At 33.5% G+C, this 8020-nt stretch overlaps 1 pseudogene; it reads left to right on the top strand.

Moving 5' to 3' along the window:
* Window positions 1–255: 255 nt before the first annotated feature.
* On the top strand, window positions 256–1356 carry LOC143606722 (putative F-box protein At2g36090; annotated as a pseudogene).
* Window positions 1357–8020: the final 6664 nt, after the last annotated feature.

The following is an 8020-nucleotide window of genomic DNA, read 5'->3' as shown; positions in this document are numbered from 1 at the left end:
CAAAACTAATAATATCAATAAATCGGTTCTCACTATTCTCATATTAATAATAAAATGTATTTGATCTTGAACCATATTCTTAGTAACTATATTTATAGTTCCTTAAACTTAAATATAGACCCCTTCACGTATTCTAGAAGAGTATTTGGCTATGAAACTCTAAAAAATAATGTTTGTTGAAGAGCTTAGTTTTAAATTTAAAATTTCTCATTTATAAATACCAACCCATCACTCGTGCTCTCGGCCACCACAGCCATGGCACCCACTCTAGCCGATATCCCACAGGACATCATTCAAAACCACATCTTACCACGATTAGACGGCCGATCTCTTTCGACCATCGCCAACGTATCATCCCATCTACACTCGTTATGCTCCGATCATAATCTCTGGTCTCATATTTGCATGTGCATGTGGCCTTCTATAACCCATCAACATGTTGATGCCATCATATCCACCTTCCCTGGTGGTCACCAATCTTTCTTCCAAGACTCATTTCCTTCGCTAATCACCGACGTCAACCACCGTACTTGTTGTCCATCTATCTCTGATTCAAAAGAACCAGATTGTCCGTCACAACTCATATCAGCTGTCGATATACGATACCAAACCGATATTATATACTCCACAGTCAAGTTCACTGACATCACAACTGATTTCTTCTCCTCTGAGTTATTAATAAAGTTAGCCAAAGATCATGGAATCTCACAACAAATCGACATGAAGGTCGATGTGCTTGCGGGTGTTGACAAAGCAACATTAGCACATCTAAAAGAATCGGTGACATTAAGCTGGATCCTTATCGACCCTACCTGAAACGAGCGGGCAACCTATCGAGCATTAAACCAACCGTTGCAAAAAGAGATTGGGTGAGTAAAGATATCATTCTCAATTACGTCACCGTTTTGCCTGGATGCGACCCGAATGAGATGGTGGAATGTCGAATACAGGTGACTTTGGGTGTGGTTCAAAAATTGCTTGTGAAAGAGGTGAAAATGGAGTTATTAAACATGGATACTTGTTGGTTGAACGGTAGCGACTTTTTGGTTGTGTCGCGAAGGGCGATTTTGGGGGAAAATAACGTAAGAAGGAAGGCGGTGGATGATAAGGAGAGAGAACGAGAAAGCAAGGAAGAGGTTAAGGAAATGAAAAGCCAGAGAAGGGAGTTTGTAAGAAATGAAGAAGATGAGAAAAGGAAGAGTGATATAAGGATGGATCATATTTGCATCTTTGTGTCATTTTGTTTTCTTATTTATTTTTTGAGTTTGATATTGCCTGTACCATAACACTTCCAAACAATGTTTTTAGAACTGGACTGGTAAAACTGTGTACACTAGCAGATCAGACCGGAGTGGTTTGACTAGTAATGGTTCTCAAATCATTGATAAGTTGTTTGTTAACATTGAGAATCACAAGAATATCAAATATGATTTGCCTTATATTTTTAGAGAGACAGAGTGAAAAACCGCTTTGGCATAGTTGTTAGATGCATGATTTTTCTCTATTGTTTGTTTGCCATCTTTTCTTTTGTATCAGTCTCAACTGCTGTCGGTTAGTAACCAAAAGTTGAATTGGTGGATTGGATTATGGTTGAAGATATTAAGATATTGCTACCGGAGATGTTTACGCAACAATCTTGTGAGTGCGATTATTAAGAGTTTCTTCTTATTAAATGAAAGAATAATAGAAGAGTGAATGAAATTACCAACATATTCTTCGCCTGAGCTTAGTCTTGTCCGGAACGTACATGTGAACTAAAAAGAAGCAAGAATGCATTTTGTGCATTCGTATAGTAACCTTCATATTTGAAGTTAAGGCAGGGGAGCCAATCTTTTAGCATCATTTAAAATACTCATTTAGCATCAAATAAAATACTCCTAGCTTGAATTGAAGATATTAGAGAACTAAACTTTCGCTCGGAGCATTCATATCATAGAGAAAAAACTAATAGACCATCATCCATGTGGTCAGGCTTTATGCTCATTTCGAGAAATTAAAACAATCTTCTATACTTAACAAAAACTAAGATACACCGAGAGGTTAAATACTCATCTTCTCTGGCAATATATCAACCAAACGTGCTGACATAAGAGCTTCAGTCTCATACCAATCATGTTGACGTAAGAGGATTCAATGGCCGCTGATACTCCATGCATTAGTGTATTTCTAGGTGGTTTAGGAAAACCATTTGGGTTTCTAGGCAGTTTGGTTAAAAAAAATTATTTTACTTGCACAAAAGCATCCTATGCGGGTGTCTTGTAAAAGTAGTTAACTCACAACTAGGGTGTGCGAGCTTTGAGGAGCAGTCCAAACTCGCAACTGGGGACAACGAGATTACACGTAATCTGACAATGGAGTTGTTGGATGTAATTTCAGACTCCAAGTCACAAGTCGACGAACTCAATGGACCAAAATTGACAAGTCGATCATAGCTGGTTATATTTCCTAATTGTTTAATAATTAAAATAGGTAATGTCTTGAATAACAAGTTAGACTAGTCTATATAAACCAAGTTAATGTTAGACATTAAAGTATATGTGAGATGCAACCAAGTTAGGATTCATCTAGAAACATATGAGATGCAACCAAGTTTTAGGGTTTGAAAGTTATAATAAGTTTTGATTTAGATTAATTTTTTGATTAATATAAATGAGAGTTAGTCGTTTAATTCATATTTGATTATCGACCGAGACTTGAATTGATAGATGAGTTTGCGGGTGTGGGTGAAGAAAGATTACCACTACTTATAGAGTCGGTGACATTAAACTGGATTATTATCGACCCAACCTTAAAACGAACGGGAAATCTATCCACCATCAACCCCGGTTACTGTAAAGAAGGACTGGACGACTAACAAGACCCTAGTCCAATATCTCATATTATAATTCATATGATGTTTGTGCCAATTATTTTTTTCTCTTTACCCCCCCCCCCCCCCTCTCTCTCTTCAGCTTGTTATCTATTATGTATATGGGCTTGTCTATATTGGCCGTTCAACTCTCCACTTGGGCTTCCCTATTCCATAAAGACGTTGTTTGCCTTTCATTGTCCTTGTTTTTATATTGATTCCAGAAAGAAGTCGTTATTGGCTCTGTATCATCACTCCATATTATTTTGTGTTCCTCCTGAAAACCTAAGAATGCCAAAAAAAAAAAAAAAAAAAAAACATCTTCTCATCCGTAGTGTTCTAAGTTCTCTAGTTGAGTTCTAAACCCATTTGTATTTTTCTCAATTCACGTGGTTGTATTAGTTTTATATTCAAACCACACATGACACAACTGTCTGATCTTATTTAAACATTTGATTTGTATGTTCTTTGATTTTGAATAACACTCAGTATCGCAATTCGGAGAGTTGATAAGAAGGATGATCCAAACTGATTGTAATGTACTTGAGGTTTGTTAATAAGAGGGATGATACAAACATGGACGCCACTTAGAGCCAAGGTTGCAAAAGTTGCTAGGCGGACCCTAGGCGGCTGACTGGGGAGTTAGGTGTACTCGGAGTACTCGGACATGATAAATATAAAGAAAATTAATTTTTTGATATTATATATATGTCAAATATCATAAGTTTACTAATATTTATAACAAAATTGGTAAATATCAACAAAAATAAGAGAAATACAATTTTAAATAATAAAATATTCTAAAAAATGCTAATCATTAATTAAAAAAATAATATTTGTTCTTTTAACATTATCGAAATACGAATTATGTTTTATTTTTTTTGAGTCAAATGCGGCCCCATTTCACCGATAAGATTTTATTTTGGCCAAGGTTTTCCATCTTTGATCGATTTTTTTCAACTAGACGAAGTTAAAGAAACTAGCCTCAACTACATACCTTGTAGCGAGTACTTGGGAAGTACTCGGCCTTTTAGACCTAGTTTTATAACATTGCTTAGAGCTAGACATGTACACCATGAACTTTAGCTGTACACTTATAGGAATAATGTAAAGAATGCAAGTGAAAATTGACATGTGATCCAAGAATTTATATATCCTGTGGTATTCAACATATATAGTTGTTTTGTAATCTTGCTACACTTATAAAAGAAAATGCTGAAGCTTAAGTGTCAAACTTACATTTCTTCTAATTCTTAATCTTTATTCTCATTCATTCTAGCTATTCATGGGTCATGGGTAAAAACCATTTTGTCTAATGGGTTATAACATAGTGTGGATATCATTCATTATTGAATTAAGTGTCATTTTCATACATTAGGTTTGACCAACTACGCAACTTTAGTACATTTTTTTAAATTTATTGCAAATTAACACCTGATGTTTCTAAAATCATGGTTGGGGCTTATTGGTAATTTCGCGTGGGGTGAACTTGGAGGACAATAACGTAAGAAGGAAGGTGTTGGATGATAAAGATGGATGGGAAAGGAGGTGCGATTTAAGGGATGAGAAGACAAAGGAAGGAGTGGGTGAAGAATGAAGAAGAGAAAAGGAAGATCGAGTGATACAATATTGAATTATATTCGCATGCTTGCGCTGATTTTCTTATTTATTTATTTATCTTTTGAGTTTGGTATTACGTACAATCACATTTCTGATTTCATTAACAAAAGGGTTTGATTATTGTTTTTTAATTGAGAAACACAAAAGTGTCAAATCTGATTATGCTATGAAAAACAATAGGGTGGTAAATGAAACGAAGCAAATGGAACGATGTCTTGTTCATATTTGTTCGTTTAGCATTAAAGTTGTTCACGAACAGTTCATGACAGCGAATAAAAAATCTGGTCTGTTAAAGAATTGAACTTGTTCACAAACGGTTCAAAAAAGCATACAAACATGTACCATTCTATTAAAAAACGATTCTTAATCAAAAGTATTAAACATAATCACCTTAATAAAAGTATATAGTTAAGCACTCGAGATGATAATAATAATAATAAATATAATCATCCTCTAGCCATCGATGTTATTACAATAATGCCAACAAAACACATGTTAGATTCTTTATTAGATAAAAAGAAAGATTTTATAAAACAAACTATCAGCAAAATGAATTGAGAACATACAATAAAAAAATAAAATTTAAATGTTAGGTTGTTGTTACAAACAAACTGTTATAAAAATATAAAACAAACCTTTAAGTTACGAAGATAAACAAACAAACGTCAACAAACATAAATGAACATATATATTACCGAAGTTCACGAATACAAATGAACGAACGTAACCCCTGTTCATATCCGTTTATTTAACTAAATAAAAAATTTCTTGTTTGTATTTTTTTTTCATATTAAACAAACAAACGTAAACAGACTTTCTACTAAACAGTTCATGAACTGTTCACTAAACATAAGATTTGTTTACAGTGATTATAGATCATAATAATAATAAAAAAAAAAACATTGTGGCTTAATGGTCAGATGCCTAATTTATCAACTGTCTTAACTACTTGGTTCCCCTGGTGTCGTTGTTAAGGGAGTGCTCATTCCTTCCTTCACCATCATTCACCCTTTCTCTTCACCCTTTTTCTTCTTCACATCAGACATACGTCATTTTGCCACTAATTATTATTTAACCATGGAAATATTGTCCATCATTTGTCACTAATTATTATTTAACCATGGAAATATTGTCCATCATTTGTCACAGTAATTCAATCATCTTAAATATATATAAACGGAACCTTTAAAATTTTTTTGGTTGTTTCATACATTCTCTCAGGCCACTAGATTGTTTTATTTGTGAATGAAGTCTTCTTATGCATTTTACCCGAATTCACGGGTATTGATCTCACCAAACCCTGTTAACCCTTAAACAGGTTATAATATCTCATTATATTAAAAATTAATCTCACCAAATATTTGATATGAAAATCCGATAAAATAGAGATATACTAAAAATTAATATCCAATTTTTTTTAAAAAATAGTATTTATAATTAAGAAACAGGTTTATAGTAAAAATAAAATAAGCGGGTCATGGGTCTCACTTAAGGGTGGCAAAACAAACTCAATGAGTTGTTTTGGATCAATATGGATAGTTTTTAAAATTGAAATAGTTTAGGATGGATCAAAAGAATTTTGCAAAGTAGTCAAGATGGGTTGAGAAAATGCTAGTCATTTTTGGTTATAGGCTACAATGGGTTAGAATGAACTAAAACAAGCTCCATCCAATTTTATTTCAAACAAAACTCACGAAACCGAATATAAAACAAGAAATCGAAACTGAAATCATTGAAGCCGAAAAGATACCAAAACCGACCGAAATGGAAAAAAAAAAGCAAAACCGAACCAAAAAAAACCCGAAAAAATCGAACCTGAACCAAGACAACACTGTTTTTTTATGAACGAGGAAGACGGGGAAAATATTTTAGTTATTTTACATTTTGTGTTGATTTATATTTTGAGTTATTATAATTTTTTATTTTTGAATTTTTTGGGGGTTTTTGAAACCCTTTATATTTTAACCTTTACATGGATCAAGATGGGTTAACTTTACCCATAGTGACCAATACTCATACTAACCCTTTGTTTTAAAAATCCATCATGACCCAAACCTATTCTAACCTATCACACAAATCCAACTCAACCCATTCATATTGCCACCACGTACTTGTCTCACCAAACCCAGATAGCATTTAAACGTGTTATGACACCTCACTTATTTTGAAACTCTTTCATCATCAAATCCTAAGTATATTGTTAAACCCATACAATAAATACATTAAAGTAAAATATATATATATAAATATTAGAAACGAAAAATGAAAACAATCCCTATAATACAGGAGATACATAAAACCTAGTTTTATATATTTAATTGTTGAGAAAGAGAGGAATGTCGCAGAGAGCGATAGAGAAAGAGACTTTGGGTGCATCAGTATGGCAACCCCGCCCCGGGATGGTTTTCTTTGGGACCGACTCAGATGGGGCAGTGTTCTCGCTAGGGTTGAGGCGACCACCAAGCACATCATTTGGGCACTCTGTCCAACCTCCGTTAGTAAGTTAAGTAAGTTTCATATTACGTAATACGCTATTCCTTCAAGTAACATTTTCATAACGTCTTTCGATTGTAGTTCGTAAATAAAAAACAATGTACACACAAGCGTATGCCACGTATTAACCATGCGTTTGTTTTTCTTATTATAAAATATATATGGATTCAAAAATTTTGTTTTTGTTTAACACTAATCATAATAACATCTGTAAATTTTTAGGATCCGTCATTTAAAACAAAATTTCTCTCTTCGTTTTTTTTTGATGACGTCAGTCAATTAGCAACGCAGAATAAGTGGCGACACAAACGACATGTTAGCGACGACATGCCGTCACTAAAACCTTTAGCGGTGACAACCAATTGTATTATCAGATAAATTTGTCATCGCTAAACAGTATGTTCTTTGTAGTATAGAAATCATTTATTCTTCACTTTTCTTCCTATTTTGAAAAATAAAACTAAAAAATGGTGTAGGGCCTACTTTCGGGTTGGTTATGTTTAAGAAGGTGTCATGAATTTTGGTGAGGGTGGGGTGGTTATTAGGACACCGGTGATTTTGATCATGGTAGCAAAGAGTGAATCAAAGGAGAAACTGGATATGGTGACGATTGTTTCTTAGTGATTCAGTAACTTTTCAAATCGCTCGACCATGGTCATGAATAAGGAGGCAAAGAGGGCTAATAAAAACACCAACTGGTAAGATCATTTGAGCGGGCTAAACTTCCAAAACCAAAAGAGAATCGACAACCTTTGATACAATTTTCTTAATACATCTATGCTTCAAAGCTCAAAACAAACTGCTTACTAAAAATAATGTTTGATTGAACTTTTTATCTCTGAAAATTCATATACGCTTCATAAATTTAGGAAATATCATATGCACGCAACTAAAATTTAAAATATTGTATATGTCCTTAAAAAGCTACTTAATGTATTAAATTATTTATTAGAAAAATGTTAAAATACAAAGGAAGTTAAAAAATGAGAAGCAAGAGAAAGATTTGTTGCCACACAAAAAGCCCTTAAAAAACTCCAAAAAAATAATTAAAAAATCATA

This window comes from Bidens hawaiensis, unplaced genomic scaffold (assembly GCF_021521415.1).
Source record: "Bidens hawaiensis isolate Kalapana, Puna unplaced genomic scaffold, B.hawaiensis_p1.1 tig00076773_1, whole genome shotgun sequence".
In the NCBI taxonomy this organism is placed as follows: Eukaryota; Viridiplantae; Streptophyta; class Magnoliopsida; order Asterales; family Asteraceae; genus Bidens; species Bidens hawaiensis.
This window is presented reverse-complemented; position numbering and strand designations above follow the sequence as displayed.